The sequence below is a fragment of the Callorhinus ursinus genome, unplaced genomic scaffold (assembly GCF_003265705.2).
Source record: "Callorhinus ursinus isolate GAN/ISIS: 27379988/994484 unplaced genomic scaffold, GSC_fseal_2.0 scaffold11, whole genome shotgun sequence".
Lineage (NCBI taxonomy): Eukaryota > Metazoa > Chordata > Mammalia > Carnivora > Otariidae > Callorhinus > Callorhinus ursinus.
In genome coordinates, this window is record NW_027397073.1 from 22,612,612 (window position 1) to 22,636,753 (window position 24,142).

The 24,142-nt window shown below is 40.4% G+C and overlaps 2 pseudogenes; both read right to left on the minus strand.

Annotated features, from left to right (window-relative positions):
* LOC141373671 (protein NipSnap homolog 3A pseudogene) overlaps positions 1-24,142 on the minus strand; it is a 172,256-nt pseudogene that overhangs the window by 60,204 nt on the left and 87,910 nt on the right.
* On the minus strand, positions 9,213-10,708 carry LOC112834909 (cyclin-A2-like; annotated as a pseudogene).

Sequence of the window (24,142 nt, forward strand, 5' to 3'; positions counted from 1 at the left end):
TTTCAGCAAATAAGTAGTGAGAAATTTAATGTACTAATTCAGAATATGTACAGATATAATTTCAAAAAAACATTTGTCCCACTTGGCTAAAATTCTTGCTTATTGGCCATTTTATGGTAACTGATTTGTAAATATCCTTTAACCTCCTCTCCTATCTTCAAAACAAAGGATAATGAACTAGTCTGAGGCTTTCTATTCCTCTAGTCACTTGGGTTAAGTCTTCTTTTTCATTCCTATTCTCTTTAAATCTGTTGAGATTTATTGCAATAGTTCAGCCACCATTGTGACCTAGAAAAATATGGCTTCTAATTTTCTGTTTCCATATATGAAAATGGCCTAGTATAGCACGTTGTCTGAAGAAGGAGTTCAGGCACAGAGGTAAAACAGGGTTCACTGTGCTTCCTGTCTGGTCTGTGCACTCCCTCACCCTGGAAAGCCTGGCAGAGGAAATCCAACCATTGAAGTCCTCCCTGGGGAACTCTCTGCCATGTTGTGGGGGCACAGAGAAGATGTGGCTCTTTCTAAATCTTAACCAGAAAATGAAGGCTGGTTTGGGGCCGATATAGTCAATAATGTGTCATGATAAACAATCATAAATCATACATGTGGAATAGCTACTTTACTCCTCAAGAAAAAATAATTTCTTCCCTCATCTGGCTTCTCTTTGCTCTCCTAGAATGGCTGAGATCCATTATAATAAAAGTAGATTCACCTCGCAGGTAACTAGAAGCAAAAAAACTCAACAAAGCACAGTAAACCTTCTCCCATGCCAGATAGATGTCACATTATTCTAATACAGGCGACCCCAAATTTAAAGCTGCTGAATTGGGATGCCTCCTACTTTTACACCACAGTAAAGACCAAACCCCATATTGATGGCTTCCAAGTTCTGCAAGCAATGCTTGGGCAGCCTGACGTGCTCACCACCATTGGCAATAACTCAGCTAACATTGTCGGCCGGTGTGCTTAGAGTAAGTCAATCTCCTTCAAATCACTCTATACTTTATCTTTGCAAATTTTCTGTACACTTTTAAATGACTTGCTCTTTACTGTGTCAAAGAAAAAGAAAATTTGGCGAAATACACAGAATGTCAAAACTACCCACAATAAAAGGCAAGACAATCAATCTCTTTGAAAAGGAAACATGAGAGTTTAACTTTGTGGTAGGAGAAATGAATGTGAATGAGCAAACTTCCAAGTCCAGACTGTCACACTCAATGCACAAACACAATTCTGAAGTTCAAGGAAACATATCTGGAGACTATGAAGAGCACTGAGCCAATGCAATATACGGTCTTTAAAAAAAAAAGAAAAGAAAAGAAAAGGAATTATTTATCAGTTGGAAAATCTTACACTGTGTAATAGGGGGGCTGAAGCCACGTCTTTGCCTAGTTTGGACCAAGCAAGTCACCTTGGAAAGGGTCTTCCTTAGTGAAGGAAGAATTCATGGGGTCTTCCTTATCTGACAGGCACTCATTGTTCTAGAAGTGTATATAACAGATGTTTTTTAATCTTCTAACAAGGTAGGCTTTTGAAGTGTAGAACTGATGCCAAAAGAAGGTATAGTAAGCTGAATGATTTTTCTCAAGGCATTTTGAGAGGGAAGGAACAAAGACACCCTCCCCCACCCATCCCTGCCAACACCTGCTCCCTTAAATCCAAAGTTAAGAAAGACTTTAGTGAAGACTAGGATTGTCTGATCCAAGTTCTACTAGCCCAAGGAGACCCGAAGGGCCCTAAAACATGACTGTGCTGGTGTGTCAGTTCCATCAGAAGAATGTGAGTGTTCCAGTCCAGGCTGGAGCTAGATGCACTTCTATATTCCGCCACCTGATACCACGATTCCTGCTTTGAAAAAGCAATGGATGAGCACGTAAATGTGACCAAGAGCAGCAGAAAGGCCCTAGAGATCAAGCATGTGGCACTACAAGCAGGATCTGGATGAGCAAAAGCATCATTCCATGATCTCGAAGAGTCACTTAGAATATGGAAGACTAGCCTTCAAATGAGATATCACATAGGAGCCACAAAAGCACCAGCAGGGCTGACCTGTTTCTCCAGTTATTACACCAGAAGTATGAACCAATTGGGAAGTTGGAGACAGAGAAAAGTCCACAAGATGGAAATATTAAGTGCCTGCTAAAAGCACATGTCAGGGATTGAGCAATTAATTTGAAAACCTTATACTAAGTGGAAGAACTCAGTAGAAAATGCTACATATTATATGCTTCCATTTATGTGAAAAGTCTAGAATAGACAAATCCATAGAGACAGAAAGTATATTAGTGCTTGCCTAGGGCTAGGGAGGGGGGTGCAGAGTGGATAGAGAGGGACCACTAATGGGGTACTGGGTGTCTTTTCTGGCATGATGAAGATGTTCTAAACTGCTATGGTGGTGATGGGTGCACAACTCTGTGAATATACTATCAATCCTTAAATTGTACATTTGAATGGATAGATGTTATGGATGGGTAAATTTTATGGTATATAAATTATATCTCACTAAAGATGCTTTCAAAAAGAAATAAAGTATATATTTTATTCTCTGCAGAGAAATGGAGTTAATTTTTCTCCTACGTGGACTATATTATCTCATTTATTTCATAAAAAGATTCAGCATGGAGAGGCAATATATCGCAGCAACGAACAGCACTGGGTTTTAGAGTCAGACTCTCTCAAAACACTCTCTTGAAGCTGTGTTTTGTACAGTTGTGTGATTCTCTGTCTCAGCTTCCTCATCTACAAAATGGGGATATAGCAAAACCTACCTCTTTGAGTTGTTGGAAGGATCAAATGAAAGGGGTTAGCATAGTACCTGACATGAAACTGAGTGCAAAATGAATGTTCAGTATTCCAAAGGGCTTTTAAAATATGCATATTTACTTATATGTAAAATGTTCTCTCTGCAGGGTCCAAGAAACGGATAAGGTTTATTGCATGGGGGACAGAATCTGGGTGGCTGGGTGAAAAGATGCAGGAGGGAAATATCTCAGACTATATAATCTTTTCTATATTTTTGGAATTTTCAATCATGTAAGTTTATTACACATGCAGTGAAAAATGAAGTTTAATTGGTTTTTGAAAAGGAAACAGGACTTTATTTGTACCCCAAACTAGTCTAGCAGGCTAGACTAGTTACCCTTGCAGGTTCCAGGATCTGATAGAGCCAATCAAATACCTGAAAATCAGGTACAAACCTTGGTAAAGGTACACATCTTATCTAGAGAGAAATTTCAATAATGGGGAGTTGAAAGATACCCAGTGGAAAAGTTGTTCCTGTAAGCAATAGATAATATTATTGGTTCAGACAGAAAACTGGTTGATTTAAAATCAAAAGGGCGTCATGATGATGTGGTAGTTAGTTAAGAGCGTGGAATCTGTAACTAGATGGCTTGGTTTGAATTCCAGCTTTGTCATTTGTGATTTTTAACCTCTGTATGCCTCAGCTTTCTCATCTGCAATATGGGGATAAGGTGGTAGGGTTTTCATGAGGAGTGAATGAGGGAAAACTTAGACCAGAACTTAGAGCCTAATGAATGTTGGCTATTATAGTTTGTGGAGTTCCAGGGAAATTCCAAGCTCTGACAAAGAGGCGTGGAAGAATTATCTGAAGAGTTGAATGAAAATATTGAAAAGACAAGCTATCATCTGAGGAAGGTGTTCCATGTTGGAAAAAATTAAGTATGTTAGAGGAAAATGTCCTAGAAATTATATATACCCTAGTAAGAAAAATCAGTAACAACCATAAAGCAACAAATGATCAATAATTGGGCTGCAATTAAAGAAAATGGAAAGAAAAGAGAGAAGCAAGAAGAGGAGGAAGAGAATAGGTTGCCAGTTTTCTGTTATTTACTATTTTTTCTGTTATTTACTATTTGAGTTTTTCTGTTACTTACTATTTCAGAGGCATTCATGAACACTGAAATCAGAAATTTAAAAAATGTTGGAAAAAAAGTGCTTAGACGGTGAAGAATTTCCATGTTGCTGGAAAGAGATTCCCAATGAAGAGATATCTTTTGTTTAAACTTCACTGGACACTTATTTGAAAAATTCTTCCTACAGAAGATCTTTGGGGGGGAAAGACATATATGAGAACGATTATTTTTATATATGTTATATATATATATGATTTGTTACATATGTGACACATATATAATGGAGAAAGTATAATAAAAATGAACATGTATGGACCTATCACCCACTTAAGAGTTGGAATATTAGCAAAATCATTATTTCTTTATATGCCCTTTCCCTAGATCATTCATTCCCTAGCTTCCTTCTCAAATATTGTTCAGTTGCTCTTGTTTTTAGGCATTTTTAAAATGTTATCATGCTGTATGTATTATTCTATGACTTATTTTTCTCATTCTGCAAATAGTCATCTATAATGATGCATCAATGTTAAATTCATTGAGTTTCACCCACATTGAAAAGATATTCCACAATTAAACATATTCCTGTCAATGGCATTTTGATTGTTTCAGGATTTTTGCTCTTACAAACAATGCTAGTCAGACCATTCTTGCATGTCTTTTTTTCCCCTAGCTTTTATCAAGCTATAATTGACAAATAAAACTTGTATGTATTTATGGTATACACCATGATGTTTTAAGATACACTCACACACACACACACGCACACGCACACACACACTTTGTGAGATTATCACAATAAAGCTAAGTAACATATCCTTCACCTCACATCATTATCATTTTGTGTGGGTGCAGTGAGAACATTTAATTTAGCAAATGTCAAGCATAAAATATAGTATTTTAACTATAATCACTAGCCTTTGACCAACATCTCCCCATATCTCTTACCTCTACACTGTTTTCCATGATGGTACCATCGCTTGCATCTTAGTATGCATATTTAAAGTATTTCTTTGTGACAGCCATGAGTGAAATTGCTCAGTAATGTTCAGCATTACAAAAGAATGAAAAAATTGTTTTCCAAAGTAATTGCACCAACTTACACTCCTATAAAGAGTGCATGAGAATTCCCATAGATCACACCCACCTCTACACTTGGTATTGGCAAACTTCATAATTTTTGAGATTTTATGTGCGCTTAATTTACATTCTCCTGATAACTAATGATATGTGAGGGTCTTTTCTTATCTCTCTTTGCATTTGTGCTTCCTCTTTTGTGAAATGGCTGTGATCTTATGCCTATGAGGTGAATTATCATTCAGTTATCTTTTTTTCTGATATGTAATCCTCTGCAAGTTATATACATTGCTGTATATGGCTTATCTTTCCATATATTTTGATGGAAGGTTTGATTTCTTAATTTTAATGTAATCTAACTTATCAATCTTATCTCTTTTAAGAATTCTTTCCCTACTCAAAGCTTTCAATAAAGTTTTAAAATTTTACCTTTCATATCTAACTCATTAATCCATTTGGGAATTGGTTTTTGTGTATGAGTTAGGGAGCTAACTTTATTTTTTCCTCATATGGAACACCAACTTTTCCAGCACCATTTTTTGACTATTCTATTTTTCCTTGGTGATTCACAACACTACCTATGTCAAATACAGAATTTCCCCAGTACACTTAGGGCTCCTTCTGAGGTCTGGTTTTTTTTCTTTCATTGTGTATTTTATCTATGATATTAACAGTACTGCACTGTTTTAATGACTATAGCCTTATAGTAAAGCTTAATATAAAAGGAAAGTCTCCTGATCCCACCACCTTATTGTTCCTTAGGACTATCTTGATGATTCTTGGATTTGGCTATTCCACGCATCTAACAGGTAATACTGGCCCCATGCCAGCCTTGCTTATTACGTTCTGGTAATATCCCGTGCCCCGCCTCCCCATATCTTCGTGGTTTAAAATGAATAAAAAAGTTGCTCACATTACATAATTCCTGTGTCAGCTCTTTTCCATGACACCCCCATTCTACAAAGCAGACCATTAGGACAGCTGTATAACGCTCATTGCTGAGGAAAAGAGGGGCAGAGGGAAAGAGAGCTCTGGAGGGCGGTGCACCGTCAATGCAATGCTCTGATAAGAAATGACACACGCATCCAAATGTAACTCATTGGCCAGAACTGGTCACATGGCCCCACCAGACTCCAGAGAAGTCAGGAAGGGCAATCTACCATGTGTCTGGAAGGCAGAAAAAACTTGCTGAATGAATAGCTACCATCACACGGACCGCGACCTTGGAGGCCTCAGCACCCTTCCAAAGGGCTTACAGAATGTACAGATATAAACAGGGGGTGGAAGGTCAAGAGACTGAACTCAGGATCTACAGAATCCTACTTCATCATTTTGCCCAGGGCCTATCTGGTCCTTTATCTTGTGGAATTTTAGATTCAAACTAAGACATGGCTTAAATAAACTTCTGGCAAATGCTGTGGAAATAGAATGATATAAGTCACCTCTCTGAGAGTGGAAAAAATTAAATCAGAGAATGCATTCACTTTGTTTGCATTAAAGGAAAATTATGAAGCAGATTACTTGGATCTCAAATTCCTTTTTTCCAGAAACGGTGTTGTAAACCCCTTCTCTTTGTAGCTAAACAGAAAACCTATCTGCTGGTCAATCATGTGAAAGAAAATGTTACAAGTAAGCTGCATTTGACAATTTCTAATTTTTATCACAAATTATAAACCCTGTGTGTTTCCTTACATTGTTAATTTCTTATAGTACAGATCTGACCAAACAAGTCTGAAATATGAAATATTTTAGATGACTGAAAAGTCATAGATTAAATTGTTCATAAATCAGACATAATGTTAATAAGTTTATCATTTCAGGTAAGACATCGTTGACAATGACGTCACTCCATTGACTGCATTTTTCTTTTCCCTCTTAGAGCTGAATCCATTGTTAATGCGGTCTCAAAAATGTCAGTGTGACTTGCTAGTGTTTGAAATAGATACCATTGCACTCTTGCTGCCACATTTGTTTACAAATATGAATTTTAAAAAGTGCCTATGACTATTTCTACATCTAAATACAGTAAATACAAAGTCTCATTTTCCCATAACTACATATAACTAATCTACATCAACAAGTCCATAGCTACTAAGCAATAGACAATGAATTCTTCTGACTTCCACCTGTCCCCCAGAAGAAAGAGCTAGCACTTGATTCAGCACATCGGGTGAAAATACGTGTAAACACAAACAAAACTATAAACATAATGCCTGAGAAAGATGAGGATCCTGTGTCAGATTGCCTGAGTTTGAACCCCCATTCCTTCACTTTTTAGTTGTGTGGACAGGGGTGATTATAACAGAGAGGCTAAGAGGTGGCATTCTGGAATTAGGTTAGTGGAATCTGCCTCCTGCTAGCTTTGGGAAAGTTATTTAAACTAAGCCTCACTTTTCTCATCTATAAAACAGGGATAATATTAGTATTTACCTCATGGTGTTATTATAAATGTTATGTTATATTTTTAAAGTGCTTGACATTAGTGCCAGGCACATAGTAAGTGTTCAATTAATAACTCTTATTATATTAGTAATATTGATAGTATATAAAGGTACTTATACTTACTACAGGGAAAATGTCATTATGCTTGTCATTATAGATAGCCACAAGCTCACCCCTAGTGCATATGGATTGTCTTCACTTTCCAAAGATCACATTTTTTTTCTACCAGCTCAGTTGGGAAACTTAGACATTACTAGAAATATGGACATAGGATCCTAGGAATGAAATCAGTGTCATCTTATCAATATGCACAAATGTGAGGATCTGAAGGTACGTCCCTCATGGCGAAGACAGGGGTCTAAACCCCCAGGGCAAGCAAACCCATTGCCTGACCACGTGCTTCACTATCTGTCCCAGAGGCTGCTCCTCTCCCAGATATCTGCAGGTTGTTCCAGAAAACAGGTTGTTCCTCAAGAACACAGCCTGCATCCCAAGAGACCAAAGCCCTTGATTGCTTTGTTCAAAAACATGTGTGATTGTAGCACAGAGGGAACAAGTTTGGGTGATTGAGGAAACACTCCTGAGTTCAAAGGGAAGGCTTACACTGTGGGCTGAGGAAAGAATCTCACCAAAGTTCCCACGGCAAGTTGGGTGCTGTCATGTCTCCAATATAGAAACACCCCCTCAGTGAACAGAAATTTCCAGATTTTCTATTTCCACTGAACTGGGTGTCCTGAGACAGAAGAAGCTAAAGGCATCTGGAATTTTAATGTTTTACTAGCCATTATAGATCCTCAATACTGGCTCTTTCCTCCCAGTGCTGAGAAATAGTGGGGAACATTGGTAATGGTGTTGAAGAGAATAAGGCAATAACAAAATGCGTCATTCTAGGCCAAAGGTCACAGGGACGCATCTCTTCCATGGAGGGCTCGGTGATGAGGGCAATACAGGACCCGTAGCCCATCTCTGCTTATGGCTTTGCCCTGAGAACCCTGCTAATTGATAACAGGTCAAAACTCTTCATTTCCTTCTCACTCACCTTCTACAAGCACCTTTGGCCTCTCCCTCACCCGGCTGATGCTCATTTGTTCTGATGACACATCTCCCTTCCACTCTCAGGGGCTAGCCCAGCTCTGTTAGCCACAACTCCCCCATTTCCTGCCCAGACACCCTTTCCTGAATAACCCTATTCATCCCACGCGTGGGAGAAATTGGCTGATCCCTGAGCATGGATTAATGCAACTGCCAAGGCTGGGTTCTTTCCAACAAAGTGACCTGTTTTCCTCCCAACAGACCAGCCCATGAACTCTGAAGGGTATGTATGTGCATGCGCATATGTGTGCGCTCACGCGTGTGTGTGTCTTAACACAGCAGTAAAAAGCCAAGAATGTCTCGTTTAATTACCTGTTTGGTAACTAGTTGTGCAACTTCTTCCCTTTCTCCCTTTTTTCTTTTCAATTTTTCCAAATCCATTTATTAATGCTTACGATGCTGACAGCTGACATCATTGATACTTTAACAAAACCACTTAAAATTAGCTAAATGTTGGGGCACCCGGCTGGCTCAGTCAGTAGAGCATGAGATTCTTGATCTCAGGGTCATGATTTCAAGCCTCATGTTGGGCATGGAGCCTACTTTTAAAAAAAATTAGCCAAATATCTAAGATAGTTACATGTACAAAAGATATACAAATTAAAACAATTTGTAGTTGACCATAACTTCTGTATTCAGACATGATTATAAATGTAAAACTTTAGAAAAACTATACACCATCTACTCTGAGTGGTTTACATCTTAGAAAACAAAAGCAGTCTTTCTTTGTTACACATTTAGTGTTTCTGGGAGGCTGAGGAGAGAAACACCATGATGCTTTGAACTTTTGTTCTTTTCTCTTATTGGCTGTTGTACTCTGAGGTAAGTGTGGTGACAGTCCATGAGACAGGGCTGAAGACTTTCCAGAGTATACACACAGTCTTTCAAACTGAAGGTTCATGCCAGCTTTGTCCTGTGATTATGTAGAACGCTCAATGAAAAACCACTCCAGCAAATAACTGATGGCAAATACTTGAGGTGTGGGTTAGCATCCATCAAAGTTAATTCTCCTCCAAACACTGCTAAACTTTCAACTTTGCAGTTTGCAGACTGCTAGTGAAGAAAGTATTGGGCAAGAAACTGATTTACTGTAGGTGCAGCTAGGTCAAAAGCAAAGCTCATTCAAAGCTCAGTGTTGCGGGGGCACCTGGGTGACTCAGTCGGTTAAGCGTCTGCCTTCGGCTCAGGTCATGATCCCAGGATCCTGGGGTCGAGCTCCATGTTGGGCTCCCTGCTCAGCAGGAGGCTGCTTCTCCCTCTTCTTCCTGCTCCTGCTCTCTCTTCCTATCTCTGTCTCTCTCTCTCCGATAAATAAAATCTTAAAAAAAAAAAAACACTCTAGGTGTTTCATTCTCAGGACTTGTTTCTTGGTGTAGGTATCACCTATAATGTCCACAGACTCTGCTACTTCGGAGAAGGGGGGTAGATTTCTTCAAATTTTGAGGCTAACAGCATAGCATCAGTGCCCCCAAGCTGAAGTTTTCCTCCCAACACAGACATGGATGAGAGGAACCTATCAGTGTAGCTCACTGCCAAATACAGGGTCTCATCCTGTAGTTTATATCCTTCTCTTACTTCAGCTAACCGGTCCACAAGGATAGCCTTCTTGCTGTGAGGGCTGGCTGTCTGTTTCTTCATGTAACCCAGGGTCAGCTTACATTTCACCTCCATTTCCTTGCGGTAAGCGTGAACGTCCTCAGGGTAGTCTGGCACTTCATTAACACTCACTGGCTTTTCATCTTCTAGTAGAATTGTTATGTCCACAGTGTGTGGTGACTCAAAGCTACCATCCATTGGATAATCAAGAGGTATCAGTGATTTTCTTGATCCAAGAAAGTAATAGCTGAGTTAAAAGCCAGGACCTTTTCATGTTCTGTTTTTTAGATGGAGCTAAAGTCTCCATCTTTTAAGTCTCTTGTGAGTCTCTTCTGCTTCTTCCACATGAATGGTAAATGCAGCCTGTTTACTGTTTGCTTTCCAGGGAGAAACATGAACATGCTCATCATTTATAGAAGATCCTTAAGAGGGGCAACCCGTCATGTCTTGGGCCTCAGTTGCGGTGCTGGACCATGCAGGCCCCTGGGTCTGGGGCTGCTGGGTGGGCACTGCTTTCTCTTCTCAGGGTTGCTATTCTCCTGGTCCTCTTGGAGCACTGTGTGCAGCAATGTTAGCAGCGCCCAGCCTGCCTTGAGGGCCACAGGCCCAGATGCAGAGCTGCCCAACATCATTGCTCCCAGGACTCTGGCTTGATTGGCCTGCGGTGCCAAGCAGTGTGTACTCCATCCCACAGACCCCCCCTGAAGAAGTGCTGGCCACCTGCGAGGTTGGGATCATGCAGGACAACCCCCCCCCCAACACACAAGGTTGCAAAAGGCACAGACAGGCACTGAGGGGCAAGGAGGGCTAAAGGTGCCCTTGAGAGAAGATATTTGCAAATGACATATCAGATAAAGGGCTAGTATCCAAAATCTATAAAGAACTTATCAAACTCAATACCCAAAGAACAAATGATCCAGTCAAGAAATGGGCAGAAGACATGAACAGACATTTTTCCCAAGAAGACATCCAAATGGCCAACAGGCACATGAAAAAGTGCTCAACATCGCTCGGCATCAGGGAAATCCAAATCAAAACCTCAATGAGATACCACCTCACACCCGTCAGAATGGCTAAAATTAACAAGTCAGGAAACGACAGATGTTGGCGGGGATGTGGAGAAAGGGGAACCCTCCTACACTGTTGGTGGGAATGCAAGCTGGTGCAGCCACTCTGGAAAACAGTATGGAGGTTCCTCAAAAAGTTGAAAATAGAGCTACCATACAACCCAGCGATTGCACTACTGGGTATTTACCCCAAAGATACAAATGTAGGGATCCAAAGGGGTATGTGCACCCCAATGTTTATAGCAGCAATGTCCACAATAGCCAAACTGTGGAAAGAGCCAAGACGTCCATCGATAGATGAATGGATAAAGAAGATGTGGTATATATATATATATATATATATATATATATATATATATATATACATATACACACACACACACACACACACACACACACACACACACACACACACTGGAATATTATGCAGCCGTCAAAAGGAATGAAATCTTGCCATTTGCAATGATGTGGATGGAACTGGAGGGTATTATGCTGAGCAAAATAAGTCAATCAGAGAAAGACATGTATCATATGCTCTCACTGATATGAGGTATTCTTAATCTCAGAAAACAAACTGGGGGTTGCTGGAGTGGTGGGGGATGGGAGGGATGGGGTGGCTGGGTGATAGACATTGGGGAGGGTATGTGCTATGGTGAGCGCTGTGAATTCTGTAAGACTATTGAATCACAGACCTGTACCTCTGAAACAAATAATACATTATATGTTAAAAAAAGAAGAAGATAGTAGGAAGGGTAAAATGAAGGGGGGAAATTGGAGGGGGAGACAAACCATGAGAGACTATGAACTCTGAGAAACAAACTGAGGGTTCTAGAGGGGAGGAGGTGGGGGGATGGGTTAGCCTGGTGATGGGTATTGAGGAGGGCATGTTCTGCATGGAGCACTAGGTGTTATACGCAAACAATGAATCACGGAACACTACATCAAAAACTAATGATATAATGTATGGTGATTAACATAACATAATAAAATTTTAAAAAAGTAAAATAAAATAAAGGTGCCCTTGAGATGTAGCCCTTTTCTCCCTTTTACTTGGTTGATTGGTTGAATTTTGTCCCCCTTACTGGGGTAAATTCAGGGTATTATCAAGTAAGAAAATTTTATCTCATTTCTTTATCAAGAGAAAAGACAAATCTTATGGTCCAGATGGGCCTGTGGGTGTAGTTAATTCCTGAAGGGATCCCAGCTTCTGAAAATGTGAGAAAGGCCCTCTTTCTATTGATGTAAGTGATGACGGGTCACAGGGACGGCCACAAACTCAGGAAGACTACAGACTGTTAGGGGGATGCATCAAAATGTTGTGTACTGAAAACTGTGTCTGCATTATTAGAACTGTATTTGAGATATTTACTGATTTCCTAGCAATTTTCAGACACTGTGTTAGTTGCTGTTGAGAAACAAACAATTGCTTCATTGCCTTTGTTACGGCCTCACAATCTACGGTGGAGAAGAAAAATATCAACAAAGAGTTCCAATTGATGGTAGAATGACAAAAATGCCTTAAAAATACAAAATAAAAAGAACTGTGAGTTTACAGGGAGGGAGAGGGGCAAAGAGCAAATAGGGAGACCTAAGAAGATCTCATGAAGGAAGGTGGGCTACGGCAAGCCCTTGGGGTTGAGTAGGAATTAAATAGGCAGAGACTTCTGTACCTAGCTTTACTTACCTTCATGACGTAAATCATGGGAGACATGATGTTATCTATCTACTGTTCATCTGTCTCTTGTCTCCCCCCCACAGAGAATGTGAGCTCCATGAGAACAGAGATTCTGTGTGTTATCTACACTATCCCAGCACCAAGAACGGCACCTACCATATGACAGGCACATGGTGGATGCTTGTGGATAAATAAAGAAATGATTAAAGAGTCAAAGTATTCCAGGTAAAAGAAACAATATAAGCAAAGAAAGACGGGGATAGACAACTCATTGATTGTCCACCTATTCCATGTTTGGAGTTATATAAGGGCTTTCAGTGTATTCTGCCTAAAGTGAGGATAGGTGAGTTTTTTCTGTGAAGGGCCGGAGAGAAAATTTACAGGTTTTGAGGGCCCTAGAGTCTCTGTTACAGTGACCTGAGCTCTGCCGCTATAGCATGAAAACAGCCAGAGATAACATGTGAAGGCATAAGTGTTGCTGGGTTCCAGTAAAACTTGATTTACCAAACAGGCACTGGGTGGAATTTGACCTGCGGGCTATCGTTTGTCAGTACCTGGCCTTAATAAATCCAAGACAAAGAAATTATTGCACTATATATGATTGATCAGTTCACATCAATGTGGGAGAAAAAGATAGATTATCAATATTTGCATCATGAATTAATTACCTGCCTGCACATGTTGTAGACCCCAGCTTAGCCTAAGGAACAAAGTTTCTACTCGGTTGCATTGACTCTCCTAGGCCTGTGCTGAAAACTTGGCTCATTTCCCTCCAGAGCATTTTGATGAACGGTTAGCAAATATGATGAACAAATTTCTAAACATGTGGCAGAAACACTGGAGTGTATGTCCCCAGGAGAACTTCCTTTCATGATTCAAACTTAAATTTTTATTTGAAATATCTAGACGACTCAGCACTTTTCTCATTGAGGGCAAATATATGCAGGATCAAATATTAAGCTCTTCTGCAGGGATTTCACCTAGAAATCCCAACCGTTAGTACACCATAATCACATTATGGTTAAAAGAGTAACAAAATAACACGAGCCAGGACTTAAACCACAACCCAGAACTATGTCTTAGCTACGTCTTAGGAGACAGCTGATCATTGACTCACACGAGTTAGAAGGAAAGTTCACACAGGCACAGCCTGGGTTGAAACAATTAGGCAGAGAAATTCAGGCTGTCAAAGAGTGAAGGCCAAGGAGACTAGCTAAGGCAGAAAGGGCCAGGCAAGTCTCAAAGGTGTGGACAGGTCGGGTAAAATCTAAAAAATTTAACCGAGACCAGAAGATTCAGACATCTAGATATTGGCTCTGAGAAGTCAGAAAGGGCAGCTGAAGAGCGGAGTGGGGTAAAGCTGATCACAGTCCCCATGGGGCACATACCAGAATACATTTCCAAGTGAAGGACTGCTAGACCTTCTAATTCATACAATCATTCTGTCCATGCAGTTTTCTTTGTTTTAGGGTCACTGAAGTTTGATGAGGAAGACTTTAAAGAGGCACAACTAGATTCTCTTGATCCAACTTCTGAAGGTGAAACATCAAATGTGTCAAGTGAAATCAAAGGTATATTTCCTATGACCTTTATCATTCCCTATTTCTACACTTCTTATGAATAAGAGATTGATGTAAACAAACAAATAAATAAATAAATAAATAGGAGTTATCTGGCAGACCCACCTTCCCATGTACCTGAGCATACAAATATATTTATTACTTTTCCCAGCCTTCCTGTCAGCTTTATAACTAAGCTCCAGCTAATTGGATGGGAATAGGAAGTAATGTAATGTTTCTTCCAATCTTGGACAATCAAAAATATCCAACCATAGTCTTGCAACTTCTTCTCCTCTTCTAGATGGCTGGAACAGAAGGGGCTCTCGGGGCAAATTGAGATTCATGTGTACAAAATGGCAAAGATTCAAGATTGAGGGAGACTGGGTTTCTGAATCACAGCATGGAGGAGAGCCAGCAATCCAGGAGAGCCATCATTGTATTGTGGTATCAGGTTTATGCCTCTGATATTGGGGGGCATATCTACTACAGCAGTTAACATTACCTTCACTAACGTTCTATAGAGGAGCACACTTTGGTACCGGAAATTTTTGCAAATATTGCCTGCCCTCACAGAGCCTGAGCACTGTAAAAATGGGTGAAAGGGAGTGGGAGATACAGGCTTCCTGTTATGGAATGAGTAGGCAGGAATAGAAGGCAGCGCATAAGGAATATAGTCAATGGTATTGTAATAGTGTTGTATGGTGACAGATGGTAGCTACACTTGGGGTGAGCACAGCATAATGTATAAACTTGTCCAATCACTATGTCATACACCTGAAACCAATGTAACATTATGTGTCAACTATACACAAATAATTTTTTTAAATCAGTGTGAAAAAAAGAATAAGAATAAATGAAATTAAGTTAACATAACATTTTCCTCATTTAGGCAAAATTCAATCATATCTCCTATGCATATAAAAAAGAATGAAGTAAACAAAATAGTCCTTGGGAACTGGGACAGGACTGGAAGATCTAGGCTGGTGTTAATTCCTACAGACCACTGAAAAAACGATGAAAACAAGGAACTTCCAAAAACAAGGAACACAGTAGAATGCATCTGAGGACCATCGGCAAACACCACAGAACATTTGTCTTCTCCCTTTTTTTGCCTTAAAATTTTGTCATTTTTTCTTTTTCTTTTTTCTCTCTATTCTCTGAGCTATCATAGTACTTCCTATTTAACATGAATATATAATGTCTTATTGATTTCACACATATAATTCCTACCAAATTGCATTTCCATAAGGGCAGATACCAAGTCTTTTATCATTTTTCCTTTTGTTCCTAGGAGACCCAGAATTGAGTCCACGCCGCTTCTCAATTCAAGATCCACAATCACCAGTGATCTGTGACAAGGTGCTGGTCTGGTTTGGTTTATTATTTTTCCCCCTTTCCCCTTCACCACCAATCTCAAGTTCCCATCCTCCAACAGAGGCACTTGCTTTAGTCTTTTTAATGCATATATGTCTACTATCACTTAGACATGTGTTCAGCTTTGGAAAAAAAGGTAGCATTGTGTTGTGCATGCGTGTTCTACACTTAAATGGTATTTCACTATCTCTTTCTGTACTTTATTTTTTTATTCAGTCTTTTGTTTTTGAGATCTACCCATGTTGCTACATGCAAATCTAGCTCATTTCTTCTGACTCATGCATAGTATTCTCAAGCATGATAATTGACTTTGAATCCATCAGCATGTTATAACAGTGAATATAATGTAAGTACAGGATGAGAAAGTTTCTAGTTGGCCACCAATTGTCTGGATTAGTCTGGGATTTTATTAAATTTCCCCCCTTGGTTAATGACCTAGAGTCAGAATTGGCAGTGTGCTCATTTCATTCATAAATGATAATCGTTTTGGAGGTAAGAGAATGTCAGGATGACACCACTCCCCCCCACACACACACACATTCCCTGCCTGCTGTCTCTATCACAATGACCTCTGTCTTAATCTGATTGTAAATTTGTGAGAAGTTAACCACAGTAGTTTCCTGTTTTGTACAGCTTCTAGAGAACTGTGGCATTTTGGAGCAGTTTTTAGAAAGAGAGAATCTACTCACTGAGCTTTTCATTTCTTGATTTAGCTATCAAGAGTATGATCTTTATCTCCCCTCTGCCCTATACCCTAGTCACTCCCTCCTTCATTCAAAAGATCAGCAGTTATAATCTCCAGAAACGTAAAGCCCTAGTTTGGCGTTTCTTAAGGTATATAGTACAGAGTCACCTGGGCATCAGAATGCCTGGCTTAGGCACTTGCTAAAAATAAAGATTCCAGAGTCCTTCCCAGCTGAATCAAAGTCTCTAGGGGTAAGACCCAAGATCTGTACCTTTCACAAGTGATCATAATGCACTTTAAGGTTTGAAACTCTCTGCCATAATCCTTGATTTTCTAACTCAAAAATTAACAGTAGTTAGTGTGCCCAGATAGCAATAGACTTCATGGTCATAGAACACTGAAATGGAGGCTGCCTGCCTGGCTTTGTCAGCCAGGGCACCTGATCTTGACATTTATAGAGAAAAGGATCTACCTTGTCCCTGTTTTTATATAAAACAATATCCAAAGAGGGTTATTTCACTTGGGACTTTAGAAAGATGACAGAGTAGCTCAAGATATTCTGTGTAGAAAACCATATTCCATTTTCTGTACATGCTTATAGCTGAGTTTGGAACATAGTTTCCTAATTGAAAAAAATGGTGACCACATTTTAAACAAGGACTAGAACTCATCCAGTCTGCATTCTCTTCTCCTGGGACAGAGATGCTCTCTCTACTGCTAGAATTGTGTACATTCATCCTTCTGCATATTTTTGCCAACATTTGACTTAAGAAAACCTGCCTATGCCTGAGTCCTCTCTTACTACAATTGGAATGGTTGCAGGCAGAGATCCTTCCTATTGAAATTATAACAGAAATGGGAGACCTTATTTATAGCATGTATTATATTACTTTCTGAATGTTAAATATGTTGAATATCACCTTTTTTAAAAGATTTTATTTATTTGAGCGAGAGAGAGAGAGAGAGAGAGAGAGCACAAGTGGGGAGGAGAGGGAGAAGCCGGCTCTCCGTGGAGCAGGGAGCTTGACACAGGGCTCGATCCCAGGACCCTGGGATCATGACCTGAGATGAAGGCAGACACTTAACCAACTGAATCACCCAGGCGCCCCTGAATATCACCTTTGAATGCACATGTATAAAAGTATATTTGGTGGAAGAGCATGGTGAAGATTAGTGTTTAATTTCTTTATGCTCAGTTTTATATAAGAGAAACCTGACTGGATTATAGAGCCAAACTCATATTTTGGTATAGAAAGTTTCTCAACCTGATCCAAATTAAACAAATTGGCTGGGCTTCTAAACACTTTTTCAGTCCAAAGGTTAAAAAGAGTGATGCATCTTATTTCAGCTTATAACTCTTAGGCACGTGTCTGTCCATTCAAGACCTCACATAGTCTTTAGGCTTTGGGCCATCCTAACAAATGTCTGAGGACACCCAAAGATTTATCTAAGATTCCAGTTACCAAGAGAATGTAGATCAACTGCCTTGACCACTAACAGCCTCCATAATCAGGCTCAAATACTGCTCATTGCCCAATATCCATCAGAATCCAACTTCACTCTGCTCTAATTAAATTCTCCTACTCGTCGGCTCCAAAATGTGCTCCATATCGGATGCTATGTTGCCTCTTTCCTTTGTCATCCTGTATACCAATTTCTTTATCTGGTTCCAAACTAAATTATCTCCCATCCCTTTCAACTTTTCCAAATCCCATCCATTCTTCGGGATCCAAAAACTGTCCTGGCTGTATATGTATGATCTTCCTTCAGGTCCAGCCTGCAACAATCTCTGCTCCATCTGAGTTCCTGAAGCATGCCCCTGAGGCTCATGTCCTATTTGTCATTCACTATTGTGATATCTCATATCTGTCCCATGTTCCTATTTGCCTCTTCTATTGCTCTTAACTTTTCAGATGCATGATGCCTTCCATGACTACATAGATTGTAAACTCCTGGGAACGGGACCATGCCTCATTATTTTTGGAGTCGACAGCAGCCCTGGGTTCAGGGCCCTGCGCAGAGACACGGCTCATCAAAATCCTCTTGTATTTCTCTTGAAAGGCTGCCTGCTGCTTCGGGTGCTGTGCTTGTCAGCAGGCTTTCAGGCTTGAATGAGTTGCCTGTCTTTGCCATTCAAACCTTCATACAGTGCCTAGCCTTCTCTCCTGATAAGTGCCTTTCTTCTCATTCATGACTTTTTTTGGTAGAAAAGATGTGAGCGACATCACTTAAAAATAAATTTAATATAGGCTTTTGGAGACAGGGGGAAACAGTTATTCTTGGTTAAAATATACTTTGAAAATGATTACCTAGGGTCAAAGATTCTGGATTGTAAACTGCTAGATATAGTGAGCATTTTGAAGATAAAAGGCATACCCCAAAGTGATACATTTTAATTCATGATTCTTTTTTGGACTGGCTCTCATAGGCAAGATTCAATTCATAGCAAAGGCACCTTAACTTTTAAAACGGCAGTTTAGTAAATCATTCCTAAGGATGCTCAGATTCACTGGGTATAGTTCAGGAATTCATGACAGCTTTAATCTGCTTTAGGACACATGTGTAGCTTTATCTGGAATGCAAGTTTCTCATTCAAATTTCTCTTAATGCAAAGAGACTCAGAACAGAATGGTTGGGAAGCAGTGGTTTCTCTGTCTGACCCACTGAGGACTGACATAAGGCAAGGAAAGATTTGTTTCATTAAAATCTAGGTCCTTGGTGTAATTTTGCAGAACATTGTACCTCTCCCAACTGCAATGGTAAGAAACTAGCACAAATCAAGTTTTTCCGTTCAGTTCTATTTTCATCACCTCTGTGGTAAACATCTAATATTATCCCTTTCTCGCCGGGCTCTTGAGTTAATCCCAGAAGAGGTAAATATCATCAATGGCATCTGGGGAATCAGTTAATGCTTCAGCTACTGAATTCTGTTGTTTCTGAAATCACGCTAGTTTGAAACACACTTTCCCTTGAATTACAATGTGTTTCCTTGAAAGTTTATCTCTCAGGAAAACTCCCCCAATGCCAATGTAAACTCTCTTCCAAGCCCCAAATTAAATCACATCCTAGTGCAATTCAGATGTCATAAAAGTAGATAAAACTCAAGCTGAGTGAATAAAGGACACCAGTTCTCCTTGGAGGGAAATATAGTTTGATATATATTTTTAACTCTGAGACTTCTGACACTCAGTTCTTATCACCTCTAAGATGTGCAGCCTAAAGGGTTCCAAGAATTGAAAAATGAAAAACCTACAAAAAAAAAAAAACCCACACATACACACATTTTAAAATCTTAATCAGTGACTTGAGGGTCTGTGGGTATAACACTATCTGATCTGTTGTCTATTGCGGCATAGCAAGCCATTCCAAAAACTCAGTAATTTAAAAATAACAGTCATTTTATCTGCTCGTGATTCTGTGGGTCAACAATTTGAACTAGACTCAGAGGGGTTCTTCTGTTGTTCTCACTTAGGGTCCCTCATGTACCTGCAGGTGCCTGATGCTCAGCTGCCGCTGTTGGGTATCTGTGGCTTCCCTCATGTGTCCAGGGTTTGGTATGGCTGTGAGCGGTGTCACGCAAGCCTAGCAAGCTGACTGGGCTTCTCACAGGTCCTCTGATTACTAGGGGCTCAGAACAGAAGTCTAGGCCTATGCTTAGAACTCCACAACGTCCATTCTGCTGCATTCGATCAGTCAAAGCAGCCACTAGGCCAGTCCAAATCCAAGGGTAGGGGAACAGAGCCCACTCTTGACAGCAAAAACTGCAAAGGATCTCTGGCCCTTTTCAGTCAAACACGTCATCTAATTTCCAAAACACAGAATGGAGAGGAGTGAATATTCCAACCTCAGCAGACTTCTGTTTTTCTCTTCTTCATAGGAAAGGAACATTTATTTTGTGACAATATCAAGACCACCTTGATATCAACAGTATTGAAAAGACTCAAGGTTAAGGAATACTTAACGTGGAATCAGAACACAGTGCAAATCAATTATTCATGAACTGAAAAGTCCAATAACTATTTGATTTATGTGTGTGTGTGTGTGTGTGTGTGTGTGTGTGTGTAGTATAAATATTCTTGACTTTGTAAAATATTCACACCAAGTCTCAACTTAGATGTACAGAATAAGCACTCCTTGGATCAGTGATTCTTATTTTATTTTTTTATGTTTTTTAAAAAAAGATTTTATTTATTTGAAAGAGAGAGAGCGAGCACAAGGTGGGAGAGGCAGAGGGAGAGGGAGAAGCAGACTCCCCACTGAGCAGGGAGCCCGATGCAGGGCTTGATCCTGGGACCCTGAGATCATGACCTGAGCCAAAGGCAGACACTTAACTAACTGAGCTACCCAGGAGTCCCTAGGTTTTTTTTATATATATAATGCAAAGTTACCCCAAAGTAGAATAATATCATGAATCCCTATGTATTCATCACTCACCTCCAATAGTTAACAGCATTTTGCCAATTTTCTTTCATCTTTCAGTCCTTCACATGTTTTTTTCTTTATAGGCTATTAAAGCAAGTTTCAAACAATATGGCATTTTACTTAATGTGTGTGATTACAGACTTCCTGGATGATTTACATGTGGGTGACTGTGACAGAGACATTTAGGTGGTCACCAGATCTTCCATGAGCTCCTCTAGAATTCCAGTCTTCTTTATACTTTAGGTCAGGGCCAGGTGACTTGTTCTGACCAATAGCTGTGGGCAGAAATACCCAGTGTCCTCCCAAATTAAGAGCTAGGGACTTTCTCCATCAATGACCTCCTGCTTCAGTGACCTTGGAATTCTGATATTCCAAGTGACATAGATTTAAGTAGAAGGAGGCTGCAATTTCAGAGCAGATTTGATGTGAGAAGTAAGCCTTTATTTTCTCAAACTACTAAAATAGGGGAGTTTCTCTTTTATCCTAGCCTATGCTGAAATAAAAGAACACCTGGTTTACGCAGACATAAAAAAGGATGAGATTGTGCCATTTGAGACAACGTGGATAGATCTAGAGGGAATTATGCTAAGTGAAATATGTCAGAAAGAGAAAGACAAATACCATATGATTCCACTCATAAGTGGACTCTTAAACCAACCAACAAGTGAATAAACAAATACAAGCGGAATCAGAGCTAAAAATATAGAGCATAAACTGATGGTTGCCAGAGGGGAGGGGTGGGTGGGTTAAATGGGTGAGGGGAGAGAAATAATGGGATGAATGAGTCACAGAATAAAAGGCAGAGGATAAGGAACGTGGTCAATGATATTGTAGTGGTGATGTCACTCCACGGACGGTAGCTACTGCTTGTGGTGAGCACAGCATAATGTTTACACTTGTCAAGTCACCAGGTTGTACGCCTGGAACTAATGTAACACTGGGTGTCAACTATACTCAAATAAAAAATTCAAAAAATAAAATTAAATAAAAGAACACCTGGTTAGAAGGAAACACAACCAGGAACTACTAACTTACCATGTGATCAGAAGCAAATCCGTGAAACTTTAAGCCTCCGTTTCTTCATTCACAGAATGGGTAACAAGGACACCCATGCTCTCTCTCCACCTCACGAGGTTATCATGAGAATGAGGCTGTAGAAGTAAAATTGTTTGAAAAGTTACACATTATTATAAAATGTGGTGGTTTGTTAGATTACTGTTCAGGCTATCAGAACCCACTTCCCACCATCAATAACTGAAAAAACATGGTAAAGACTACACACAATTTGCCACACAGAAAAGTTTTTATTAGTTCATCTACAATGTTACTATTTTTTAAATTACTAACTTGGGGATTCTATGTATCTATATTCACAACTTTAAAACCTCAACAGTGGGAGATACGGAAAAAGGATCATTTTGAACTGATTCATCCATTCTCTGCCACTCTTAGGGGAGGTAGTGTGAGGTGCTTGGAGGGCGTGTGGGGTCACCTCCCATAGATCAATGTTCCCAACTCCACCAACATATTTAGCAGGAGCAGTTCCCCATGACAGTGGGATGGTGATGGTGATATAAACCATCATCCAAACCCAGAGGTTTTTGAGAGTGAAAGGAAAAGTACTGATAACTGTGCCAGGATGACAGGTGAAGCTAGGAGCCTGGGAAGTATGGTCATCCTACACTTTCATGGGAATAGCAAGTAGGAAAAAAGAGTAATAGGAATTCATGATTTATCAAGGGGTGAATACTTGTACTAATTTTTTCTATATAGAAGAGGAGAGGAAGCCTGAGGGAGAGGAGGAGGAAGTGAAGAGAGGGCAGAAAAGAAAAGAGGAAGCTGGGAAGGGAAAAAGACTCAGTTTCTTCATTCACAGAATGGGTAACAGCAAGCTGGAGGCCCCGACAGCCTGGCTAAGAATTTTGATTTAAATTCTCTAAGTCCAGCTTCTCACGGTTCCCATGTCCCTGGGAATACACACTGGCAGGCCAGAGGATAGGAGAAGCCACAGAAGAAACTAGAGGCATGTTTCTAATGGATCACATTTTTGAAAGGTGGTGGTGGGGTTATGTGCAGAGATTGAAAACTTGAACCATAAAACGTTTTAAGATGATTACATTAAGCACTCAGAAGTATGTTATGCAAGGCCAAAGCTTTATGTCTCTTAAAGACAACACACAAGGATTCGTTTAAAAAAGCATTGGTTTTGCAATTTGGCAGAATTTGCCTATTCAAGCATGATCCCCAGGCCACAGAATTTTGCATTTACTCTTTTCTTCGGAGAGGAGACGCTTGGGTGGGAAGTTTCGAAACAGCCTCGTTTAAGCAGGAGGACATCAGCCCAGAAAGAAGACTGCAGGGGATGTGACACAAGTCCATCGTACGGATTACTCTGGCCCTGGTGGGGCGGGTGGAGGGCAGCGCAAGTGCTAGAAAGAGAGGGTCGGGCCATCAAAGCAACCCCAGGGATGCACGGGCCTGGCTGAGGAGCTTAAGTGGGCTGAGAACTGCAGGGATGCCCCAGGCGTCCCTCCTGCTAGCCCTGAACCCAGTCACTGGCTCTGGTCTCAGCAACTTCATCCCTACGATAACACGAAAAAAGCCCGAGACATAGGAGCTCCCTCCCGTAGCCACAGCACAGCACACGGCACCCAGCATGTGAGAGGTACCCGGTAAACGTCTGTGGAACAGAGAAGGATGGAACAGAAGGAACAAGACTTCCTGACCGAATGAATGATTCTGTGGGAAAGGAAATCCAGAGAAAAAGTACCGGCCCGCTTTCTGAGGAGTAGCCTGTAATTTCATTTGAAATGAAATGCAACATGTGTGCAATTATTACATCAAAGATTAGGTGTTGGGCAAACCATAAAATCTCCTTACACTTATAAAGAGCTGTACGCAGAGAGGCAAGGTATGGGTGCTGGTGGGGTTATGACATCCCGGATGAAGGGTCGGGGACACTAGAGGAACCGGCTCTGGGTACAGACCCCAGGGCACTCACCATCAGCTGGCCAGCCCCGGTGAGCTGCTGGAAGAATATTTCCTTGTAAAAGGGCCAGGCAAAGCATGAAGAAGGTGAAGGACTCAGCAAAACCTCAGCAACAGCTTAGCTCTGGGCTAATCCAGGTACACATTCAACTATGTCTGCATCTGGTTTCTTTCACCACGGTCACCAGTGGGCTTGAACGGTCAGCGTTGAGAGCTGGAAAGGGCACCTGCTGACCTCACTCTGACCCAAGCACTCTGCTCTCAGGAGCAATACCCCACTGCCTCCGGGGGCA